The sequence below is a fragment of the Accipiter gentilis genome, chromosome 4, assembly GCF_929443795.1.
Source record: "Accipiter gentilis chromosome 4, bAccGen1.1, whole genome shotgun sequence".
Lineage (NCBI taxonomy): Eukaryota > Metazoa > Chordata > Aves > Accipitriformes > Accipitridae > Astur > Astur gentilis.
The window spans coordinates 42,089,695-42,101,829 of NC_064883.1; positions in this window are offsets into that span (position 1 = coordinate 42,089,695).

The window sequence follows — 12,135 nt, forward strand, 5'->3', positions numbered from 1 at the left end:
CTGCCAAGCAAGTGTTCAGCCATTCCCAGGAAAGTAGATCTCCGTCATGAGACTTGGGCAGATCGAACACCAGAACACCTAATGTCCTGCCTTCTTCCTTCTTCCCCAGCTTTTATCGCTGAACATGACGTCCTATGGCCTGGAATATCCCTTGGGTCAGTTGGGGTCACCTGTCCCAGCTGTGTCCCCTCCCAACTCCTTGTGCCCCCCCAGCCTGCTCGCTGGTGGGGCGGTGTGAGGAGCAGACAAGGCTTTGAGTGAGCACTGCTCAGCAATAACTAAACTACTGGTTTGTTAGCAACACTGCTTTCATCACAAATCCAAAACATAGCACCACACGAGCAACTATAAAAGAATTAACTCTGTCCCAGCCAACACCAGTACACTTCCTCAACCCCAGTCTATGATCATAAGATACTAGGAGACTGTTTTCAGTCTCCCCTGACTCACCCCACCTAAGAAGCATTCAAAGGTTTCTCCATTTCTGAAGGAAGGTTTGCTAATATTTGGCAGGCAAATAGCAGAGTGAAATCAATAGGGGGAACTGAAGAAGATTATGGCTACATGTCATTTGTTTACACAGCTTTGCTAGTGACCTGACTAGGGGAAAGTTAATATAAGCTTGCAGTTTTGGAAACAAGAAAATGTTCCTGTGTTCAAGGGGTGCAGGAGTCAGAGCCTGTGAAAACTGACGCACTGGAGGAATGTCCAAGAGAGGGATATTTTAGCTTTCCAGTGTTAACCATTTTATGCTGGGTCACAATACAATCCCTGAGCAAGACTTCAACAACAAATCAGACCCTGCTTGGGGTATTCAGTTTCAGGGCAGTTTTAAATAAGAAAAAAATTTAATTTTTTTTTCTTAGAAAGCCTTTACAAATAGGAGACATTATTTAGAGGTTAACATTTTAGTTAAAATCTCTATCTATACTCCTACTGTGTTCGCTGTTCCTCTATATCATTCTCCATCTCTCCAAAATGACCACATACTACCATGTTTTTCAGGAGTTTACATGAAGTTTGCCGTCGCAAATGTCTTGCTGAATATGAAACATCTGGAATGGACAAATGTAGCACAGTTTTGGAATGCCCTTTGTATAACACGTTGTGCAATGATCAAATAAGCTAGGACTTCTCTGTCTTTGAAAGTCATCGGAGAAGGAGCAGGCATGGGATGTCCAAAAGTTCATCAGTGGCTCAAAGAAGATAAACAAGGACCAGGTGTCCATGGTCTCCACCAGTACAGGAATTAAAGACCAAGTAAAACTAACAGGCAGCTGGCTTAAACAAACAAAAGGATGTGGGTCATTAACCAACCCGCTGTGGAGCTGTGGAGCTCCTTGCTGCAGGATGTTGTGGATGCTAGCTAACACAAGGGCTCATAAAGGAATTAGGCAAGTTCCTTCCAAAAAATCCTTCAGGTGCTGTTAGAGCTAGAGACACTCTGCCTCAGAAAGACTCCATAAAACATACTGCTAAAGCCTTAAAGTGTCCTATGGAAAGATCATATGTCTTTTTCCTGGTTTTCAGCTTTTCTATGTGCATCTAGTCACTGGTAGGGATGGGCTAATCCAGCAGTCCTTAAGCATTTTTGGCCTATTTTACTGTTTGAATTTTAATTTCCCAGCAGTATTTTGGTACTCTTAGTGAAATAAATTTTGCCATTGCCAAGAGAATACAACAGAAATCCACCTTGCAGGCTAAGAAATCTCCATGGAGAGCTAGAAGGAATGATATTCCTATTGTTTTCATGAACTCATATGCCAGGGAGTACAAGCTACTGCATAAGGTTGGAGAAATTTAACAAACTAGACACATTCTTCAAAGTCCATCAAGAGACCTGAAACACAAAACTGTGGACACAGCTCTGTGGATCAGGAAGGTACTAATCCACCTATTGCCAGATATTGGGCCAATAGGGAGGTGAAAAAGCCATGTCAGATTTTCTTTATTTCTCCTCTCTTCCCTGGGCATCTGCAGGCGACCACTATCAAAGCTGAGATGCTGCACTGTTTGGTCCCAGCACAGCCATTTAAACCTGCCATGCTACTCAGCCTGGAAGAAGATGCCCTCCAAAGGGTTAAGAGATGTTACTAGAGCAGCGATGCTCTTTTGGTGCCCTATGGTCCTCATCATCTCGCTGTTACCAAGGCAGCTGCAGGCAGAGGTAACATCACTGCAGCAGGCACCTGCACATGGAGCTGCTCCTCTTGCAAGTGCCCAGGGACAGCCCTGAACTTATCTGCCCGTCACGAAACACACCACCAGGCTTCCACTGGGATAAATGCTGTTCAATCATCACGCCACTTTCATGTCAGGAAAACCAGTGGTGCCACCAGAAAATGACTGTAACTCTTCAGGCTAACATTAGTGCCAAGAAAGCCTCCAGCTCCTCCTCTCTGTGCCATGGGCAATTGCCTTGTGATAGCGGTGAGATGTGGAGCCTCGAAGGGGAAAGAAACTGTTTTATTGACATTGCAAAACCTTTATGGCAACTGATTCATGCCTGATAATTTGAACTGGTGCCCTTGCCCCCAAACCCCAGCAATTCTTAGTGACTACCAACAGGTCTGTAATGTGCTGGCAATACAGTAAGGTGCATTGATTTGAGAAACATCTGCTGCTTTTCAACACTGCAGCTTGTTAGCTCAGAAGCTCGGTTCATTACCCTCCTCTCGGGTTGCTCCTCTAAGCCCCAGGTCTTGGGGACTGAAGAATCTCAGATAATGTTTTCCTCAGTGTTGTCAAGGGAAGCCTGTGAGCAACTAGATGCTCAAAGACGAAGCACCATGACATTTAGGTTGCTCCAGTATCTCTGTGCTGCTCTCTGAAAGATCATCACATGGGGTCCATCCTCTGGCTTTTCTCTATGTCTTCCAAGGAAGAGGTAAATCACCCTATTTAAAATGCTTGGTTTTCTCCACAGGGAACAGTATTAATATCAGATGCAGATGTCTACACTGGAGAGAACTAATTTTGCCATAAACCTCCTCATAAGACCCTTCTAACGGTTTATTCACTTAATGTAAAATTTCAAGGTTTTGAATCCAGGCTCGTGGTGGGGCGTCTCATCATCTGTAAATCTCTCATTCTGGCCACACTTCATCCCAAGAAGAGAACAACCACATGGCACAGCATATCACCTCTCCAACAAAATAACTGCGTGGGCTGTGTTGCAAGCGATTCCCGGGCTGGGATAGCTTGTGAAGGTTAATGGCAGAAAAAACCCAAGACACTGAGGAAATCGAGAGGTCTCAGCTTGTTCACAGGAAATCCACAAGCAAGAGGGGGAAACAGGGGGGCAAATTCCCTGGATAATTGCCTAGATTTCTTTATTAAGAGAACATGGTGTTGCATATCTGACTTAAGTCCCAGCAGAGCGCTCTCTTTCAGAGAGAGCTTGGTTTTGATGGGAACTTCATTGGAACAATTTTATTGGTGCTAGAGGGGCAAAGGAGAAAGACTCGGGTGTCTATGTTAGACAGCTCAACTGGGAGGCAATATGTACTGGTCCTGCACAGCCAGCACACACAGAGATGCTCTTCCTGATGGTGATTCACAGCAGGAACCTGAACCAGGCTCCGGGAAGGCTCCCTCCCTGCTGCTGACCTACCTGAGCTACCTCTCGCCACCCTGAGACCTTCAGACTTGCCGAGCTTACGGCTTGAGTCCTGTTCTGCGGTAGTCAGAGATAAAACTGTCCTCTGAACCTTCAGGCAGGGCAGAGACTTGAGCATTTACAGCTCAAGAAAATGCCACATGTCACAGGGAAATATTTCAAAAGCCTTGTTTTCATTCCAGCGCAGGAGGAAAACAAGTTTGCAAAGTCTCAAGGTTGTCTGCTGTCCTGGTTCAGTGTCATTCTGGTTTTCCCTCATGCAGAGACTGATGTCCCTCCAGGAGCTCACCATCATTCTGCAGCTGTATTTGCACAGGTCCAGGTCATATCTGTCAGCTCCACTTTGCCACCCACGAGAGCTGCAGCTGGGCAGCCATGCTAGCTACTGGCTAAAATGCTACAGAGGCAACTCTGGAGAAGGAGCCTGCCTTGATAACCATTGAAAAATGGCAATCTCTCAGGGGTTCCTAGAGCATGTCATTGTACGAAGAGTCTAACACAGTGTAATTTTTTAATTAAATCATGTGAACAGAGCTGACAGAAAGGCAGAGCATTACTTCCATGGTGAGAGCTGACATCAGGTCCTTCTCCCGCTCCGCACTACGCTCAGGGTGAGAACAGAAGATCACACAATCAATATAACAGCAACTCCTAGGAACAGCACAACTGTTGACTGCTGCACCCATCTCAGGTAGTGATGTCAAAAACCAGGGATGGATTAAACTGAGTTTGCAGTTCAGGCTGTGTCAATCTGATTTTTGCTGCAGGGTGGACACAGTTTGCCCAGGGCGGGGACACAACTGAATGACTCCCAGATGGCCAAGTCGAACTGCTGCCTGAGACAGACACTGGGCTCCCAGCCTCAACCAGGAGCGTGTATCCCACATTCAGCTGTCGCTTTTGACAGCCTCCCTGATAACAAGCCAATTAACATGGGGGCTGGAAGCTGCACACAGTTTGGAAATTGTTTCAAAGCCACATTAGCCATGCTGTGTGGAGAGCAGATCCCTGCCTCCCTTCCCACTGCTGCACGTAGCCAGATGTTGGGCTGGGGGACGTCAACCCAACTCCAGCAAGCCCAAGGAGCACTGCAGGTCACTCAGGATCTAGCCCTTGGTGTGGAGGCATGAACATAATGGGATGTCCCAGACCAGCCCATTTTCCCCCAGTTCCTTACGCTGGGCTTGGCGGGGGCTTGGTGAGCGGGGCTCATCTTGGATCATGTGTGTGGGGGCATGTGTGTGTGTGTTTGCACGCCCGGTGCGGAGGGGACCGGGAGAAAACTTTGACCTCTGTGAACGCAACCGCTGCGGTGTCTGAGGGAGTGATTTGCTATCACTCACCGCCACTTAAGCACACCATCAGCAAACACGCCTAGAAAATGCCACGGGCTAACAAACCGCTCCAGATCCTGCAGGGAGATCCGTTACTTTTGCAGTGCTCTACCCCACTGGTGATTTTATTAAAATACTATGCCGAGCACACGAAAGCGGTGGATTTTTGATGTGACCATGTGAAGGCAACAGCAACTCGGAGGGGCAAGCCGGCAGGGCTCAGCCTGACCTTTCAAGCCTGGGTGACTGTAGCGGTGACTCTGGAGCAGGATGAAGACCGATTAGTGATTTTCAGAAATGTTCTGCTGATAACGGCAGTTGCTCTAAGTTGCTGAATGAATGCAGACACTGGTGCCCTGCTTCTCAGATAAAAAGTGATTAAAGTCTCCTTAAGAGCTTCTAAATCTGCTCTTCAGAAATTCCATTAAGCAATCTAATTAGCTAATTCTATTAACTGATTAGGTGATATTAATTAGTTAATTTAGGGGGGAAATTTATAAAGCTATCGAAGGAAATACAGAAAAAGGAGGGGGACTTTCGGCCAAGAGCTTCCTTTCTTCACCCCCACAGTGCCTTAATTAGAAATTTTAATTAGCCATATGTTGGGGGGTAGGGAACCGCTAATAGACCTCTGCTCTCCCCATCCTCTCTCCTGCTAGTCATGCATCTACTGGTAATTCATGGTGTCCAAAGCAACTGTGGAGGTTGGAGGTTTGGCTTTTGGGTTTGGTTTTTTCCATACTCTTTTTGTCCAGGCTGCACTGCAAAGTGCATCAGACTATTGATTTAGGAAATTAAAAAAAAAATAAAAAATTAAAAAACCCGGTGCTTAGGACAGACCACCACAGGGCCACTCTGAGTGGCTGTCTGGCAGCCTCCAAAAACATTTTTCGATTTGCATCAATGGCCCTGGGAAGCTGGCAAACGGTCCTCATGCCAGCTTTACAGGGGGATGCCCCTAGGCAGGGAGACCCCAGGCTTTGGTTCCTACCGCTGCGCAGAGTCTCCTCCCGGAGTCGCCTGCCCAAGGAGAGCCAGAGCTGGAGGGGACTGCTGAGAATACGGGGTGGCCTGTGGGCAGTGTGAAACAGGGATAAACCAGACCCCAGGCATGTTCCCAGAGGTCCTGGGTGAAGGCTCAGTCCTGGCAGCTTTCCACAGCATTGACCAGATTGGAAACTTGGCCACCATCGCCGCTGATACCACAATTTCAGCCCCTGATGAATGCTGGCAGTGGTGCTACCAAGCCTGCAAATCCTCCTGAACTGGGATGATGTACAGGAGCTCAAAACATGCCAGAACAACTCCCACTGTATCCCAGGTACACGTGAACCTAGCATACCAGTCTGTCACCAGTTACACACAGATCTAGCAGGGGGGGGCAAGAAATCTTCCAGACAGCTGCAGCAATTTCTTTTGACAGGCACCCATGGAGAAAAGGCTTGGTGTGCTCCAGGCACCTCTCTAAATGTCTGCTCTACCTCTGCTTACAGCGTCCTTTTTCCAAACACAATGATTCATGAAGGAATGGGAGGGGGTACCACCACCACAGGGTCTGAGCTAATTGCATCCCAACCACTTAAGCAAAACCCCATGTGTTCGTTAGCTTTGATAACCCAGGTGGAAAAGGGCAGAGGTTGGGGAGCTGCAATGTGAGGGACAGGGTCAGGGGCTATGGAGAAGGATCAGCTACTGCAAGTCCGAGCCCTTGTGCTTGGACCAGGAGCTCCTTGGGGCAGAGTGGTCTCATGCAGCATTTCTGCAGCACCTACACGAGACTCTTCTCCGGCATGAGTTGCTATGACAGAGCAAATGCAAATCACGTCCTGGACCATGGTGGCTCCGTTAACATTAATGCTGTCAATGTTACTGTTAGAAGCACCAGTGCCACTGCCTGCCTCCTTGCACACACCCATAGCACGTTTCTGAAACCAAGGAGTGTCAGCTTTTAGTGTAAATTTTGAGGTTTTAAGCTTTCCAATTATGTCTGCACCATGCTTTCAAGTCTTCCCCAGCAATCATCAGGTTTGCAAGTTTTCAAAATGGAAGGTGAGGATTCATGAAATCCCAGGAACTGGGGCAAAGCCCCAGGGATGATGTGACTCAGCCAGGAGCCCTGGCAATGCTATGAAGCACTGCCTTCCATCCTGATGGGAGAGGAGGTTTGTGGGTGTCCTGGCAGGGGAAGGAGCTGCCCCACAGCCTCCAGGTTCCCAAAGTGACTCCCTCTGCAAGGCACTCCTCTCCTTGCACAAGACTTTACAAGCCCCAACCACAAATTCTGCCTGCAAAGTGGAAACTGCATCTCCTACCTGTGGTGTAACCAAAGAGATTTGCAAGCTATGGTCCTGCTCCATCCCAAGGCCATCCTGAGGCACACGTCAGTTTGGAGCTGAGTTTGAACTTCTTTTGAAGGGTGAAAAGCCACCCCAAGTAATAAATAATGCTTAGAGGAAGGCAGAGGCTGTCTGATGAAACCCATTTCCACAGAAGGTGGTTTGGTCCAAACCAAAACACATAGGTTTCAACAAATGTATGGTAAAGACACTGTTTACTGCCTCTCCTTGCTGGATGCTGAGGGGATCTAGGGGTTGTCCTGCCTCAGAGAGGGTAAGTCCACAAACACTGCTTGCTAAAAGCTCAGAGAAACTCTTGGTAGAAGAAGCAGTGTACACATCCCTTGTTTCTTGTAGCTTTCTTGAAGCTACCAACCATGCCAAGACAAGGCGTCACATGCCCAGAATGATCCAATATGTTAATTTGCACATTCTTTTATCCCCAAGGGCCTGCATGCCATGCACTTGAGTGCTCAACCACTTTGGGACGAGAACAAGTAAGCCCAAAGAGTCTACCAACTCCTAAGCAATGAAGTTCCTGTCCTTCCAGGCTCCCTGCTTTCCTGGGGCTCAGGAAACAATATTAGCAATAATGAGCTGATCTTAAGGTTGACCTCAAACACATCCTTATTGACGTATACTATTAGGTAAACCTCTGATGGCCAACCCACCTGCCTCCCAAGATACATCCCCACATGCTTGCATACTTGGAGAGCAATGTCCACCTTCAGCAACCACGCAGTTCCCACCTCCCTCTCGCTGCTGTCAACGTAATGGCAAGAGGCTGGGAGCAATAGTAACAAGACACAGATGAGCTCTTGACCTGAGCAGCAAAATGTACATGGTGGACACCTCTGGGGTTGACCACACTATGAGCTATGTGCATAAAAAGTACTGAGCTGGGTAAGGGCAAATTTCAAGCTCAAACTGTCAAAACTGGGCACCACAACTGAACTCAGCTGCATACAGAAAGCACCAAGGTAATGTTTATTGCTATTTCAACCCAGACTTGTTATTTTTTGTCCTGTTTCTTTATTCGGTGCCACAGCCAGTCTTCATGCCCATCTAAGTCAGCTGAGTCTTATTTATAATTTTAGAGGACAAATTCTTTTCTTCCTCACAGTTTGGGGGCCTGAATAAAGACAAGGCGACTCCAGATGCTTTACATCCAGTCTGCCTCATCCTTCTTACTGAGTCTCACACAGAAATAAGTGCATTTTTTTTCCTGTGGGGTGTAATTCCAACATAATCCCCAATGGAGGATGAGAAGTGCCATCGGTTGAAAATGTTTCTCACATATCTTTATGTCCCACTAAAAGCCTGGACCATACCTATAAAACCTCTGCTGAGAAGTGCCTCAAATTCTCCTCTCTGTGGAAGTAATGCAGGAGGGCAGCAAGGATGCTCAGCATTAAGTGTGGGTTATAGAAGGCTCCCATGTGAGAACAGACTGAGTGGTTTTGAATTCTCCCTCTGAAAGGCAAGAATTCTCTGAGGATATGATATTAGAGGTTGTAAAACCATGAATAAGGAGGGAAAGAAGAATATTAAACAGTTGTTCCTTATTTCCCATGCCAGAGGACCTAGAAGCAATCAGAAAACTTGCAATTAAGCACATTTTACACACCAAAGGAAGCGTGTTTTCCCAGTGCATATAACTCATCCATGGAACTCATTGCTGCAGGATGTTGTGAAGGCCAAAATTCTGAGTGGAAATTCAAAAATTCATGGTGGATATATCAATCGGTGGCTACTGAAACCCTTGGTCTGGAAGCACCCTTCAGCTTCAGGAGTCCTCAACTACTGGCTACAGCAGAAGATGGCTTTTGGGAGAGCCTGGGGAAGGGACACGAGGGGCTCCATGGGCTTCACCGCCCTACCACCCTCTTTCTCCCACCGTTCCCCACCGAGCTGCACGGTGCTAATTGTAGCTCGGCATGCACTTTTGCGAGGATCCCTGGAGCAGCAGAAGTTGGTACTAAAGTTCAGCTGTAACAGGAGCTTTGTTTAGCGGTGCTGGGACCAGAAGGTCAGCGGCAGCTGCTCTGCCAGGCTTTAACGCTTTGTTCACCTCTGCGCGCTCGCCCGTGCAGAATTTCCTGTTCCCCGGGCAGCACAAGGAAGAACCTTCTTTTATTTCGTTAGCCCTATTATTCATCAATTTTAACTCTGTGATAACACCGAAAAGCTGGCCTGCCTGCAGCTCTGTTGTGCTGTAATACAGTAGCCAGCAGCAGGTTTTCACCGCTTTTTCTCAAGCAACCCCAGGTGGCACGAAGAAATTTCGCAGCTTGTATTTTTGAAAAGCACTGTTCAAATGATGGCGGTTCTTGAGAGCCAAGGGGCTGCACCGCTGTCAGGGTATTTAAATCAGGATAAAGCAGAAGTACTCGAATAAAGTCCCACATTGCAGGAGATCAGTGTAGCAATGCAAGAGTGCTCAACTGCTATTTCCCAATGCATATCCCACCTAGTCTGAATTTTCCCGAGCATCTGCAGGGCTGGGGAGTGCATGCGTTAACCTGACAGAAGCCAGGGAGAGTTCAGAGGTGGCTATAAACGAACAGACGAATCTCTAGGAGGCCATTATGTGAAGTGGCTTGAGCACATGATGGACAGCCAGGAGTCTCCTGACTGCCAGACGCAATTCTGCACCCTGGCACCATCCTGGCTGCACCAGCCTACAGTGTGGGGACGAGCCCCTTTTCCAGCTTTTAGGACATAGGGTGCAGCAGCAGAGTTTGCACCCATTCCATTAAGATGTTCTTGCCCTTCAAAAAGGACAGCCGCACTGCTTCTGCCTGTTGGGGATGTCTCCAGCCTGTGATAACCCCCGAATTGTGCCTGGGCATCACCTGGGAAATGCCAGTAGGGCCATGCCAGGGACCGTGCTCACCATTTAACAGCACCGACAGTCTTGGGCCGCTGCGGGAGCCCGTGCTCAAGCCCCGCGTAGTTTACCAGTTGAGATGCAGCTGATGCACGCACCCTCCCTGGCTGCTCTCAACCCTAAAGGTCTCCCCCGAGACTGGTAGCGCGCGTGTTTCCCGCAGCTCCTGAGCAGCCAACCCAGCCGTGCTGCAACAGACCTGCCAAAGCCTCTGCTCAGCCTCCGTAGCTCTGCTCCCCCCAGGGCAACACCGTCTCCAGCTCTGGCGGCACGCCACGTCCTGTACGGACGGCCAAGGCATCTCAGAGGAGATAAAACTACAGCTTCCCAGGAGCTCACCCACCCTGCCAGGCCCAACGCCACATGCCTCCCCGCTGAGCTGCTCTCTGGGTCAGCTCGTCTCATATCACAGCTCTTCAGCAGCCCCTGCCTGATCATTCAGCTACAGTCCCGGGAGTTACAGCTTTAAATTATACCGCTGTGTAATGGTGATAGCCTTTTATTCTCCAGCCTCCTCGCTGAACAGCCATGACACTTTGACCAGAAGCCTCAAGGAACTCCAGTTACTTAGAAACTGCCCCTCCTCTTCACTGGGGTTTGCTGGTGTGAAGCTTCTCCGTAGCTTTGCTGTTTAGTGCAACGCTGAATCAGTGTCATAACGTTGGCCACGTCACATACAGCATTCCTCACATCACAACCTGGCAGTACTCGCTGTCATCTCATGCGTCAGCTCTGGGACCTCCGTGTTCTTTTGTAAAATGCTGGAGGACTCTTTGTGCCCATTCAAAAATAGCTTGGAGGACTTGGACAGTCCTGGCCCATCGACAGATGCTGGTTGACGATATCCCACAGGGGCTTGGGGAGCATGGGCCATGCTCAGCTGGTCATCACGTGAAGGCTGCTTCCCCAGATCACCAGTCTAGCTGCTTATGATCACATGAGGAGAAGGCTTTCATGTGCATGGATGCTTCAGCATCTTCATTTCTGTCTAGATTCCTATCATCAGGAGCATTTATTAGGCCAGACTTCCGCAGCACCAATATATTAGAAGAAAGAAGTACAGTAAAGCTGTTCAAGGTAATAGCCCCAAATAAGCATCCCTGCCAGTCTGGAGAAGGTCAAGCAACATGATACAGCCACGGCCATGTGGTCCACGTGCACGTATACCACAGCAAGTCTCCATCTGCGCGCAGCTGAATGTAATGAAAAAGCCTTTTATAGCTGGGTGGAAGCTGCTTCGCTTGCTGAAGCCACGGAGGGGAAGCGGGATCACGCAATGAATGACGAAGACATCTCTTCTGCCAGCTCCACCGCGAGCAGCTGTGGCTGTGGGAATTCAAGCCCCGGCTCTGACACTTTGAAACACACCGGACCAAATTATCCACGGAGGTAAACGGCGCTCGGCTCCAGCAGAATTACGCTGGGGGCCAGTTTTGATGTATCGTCCGCGGAGGGCAGCGGGAGAAGGCAGATGTTCTTATCTGATTTGAACCAGATCGTGCATCGCTGGCAATCCCTGTGGTAATGTGTAATCTTGGGCCAAGCCAAGAAACCCGATCCGGTGCTGGGGCCTCGAGCTGTTACTGCGCTACAGTCATAAAACCTGTTTCGTACACCTGCTTGTATAATCCAGTTCCATGGGGGAAACAGCCTTCCTGACCATCCCCAGAGATCAGTTTTGCCCTGAAGAATGAAGCTGGCTCGCCTTTGTATTTGTAGCTAATACGGTTAGCATTGGCTGCCTGTTCCTCTAGGTTTGTTAACACGCTTCTTGCTTTGAAAGTACGGGGTTTGAGCCTTGCAACTGTCTTCTCCTTCACTGTTCAGTGGTCGGTAAATCCACAGAGAGATGCAAGCCACGAGAAGGTGCAGACATACCTTTCTGCATGGGCACTCAAGTGACCAAGACTGGCTCTTGTAACACCGTGGGCTGGGATGGGAGTATAGCCAGGACTG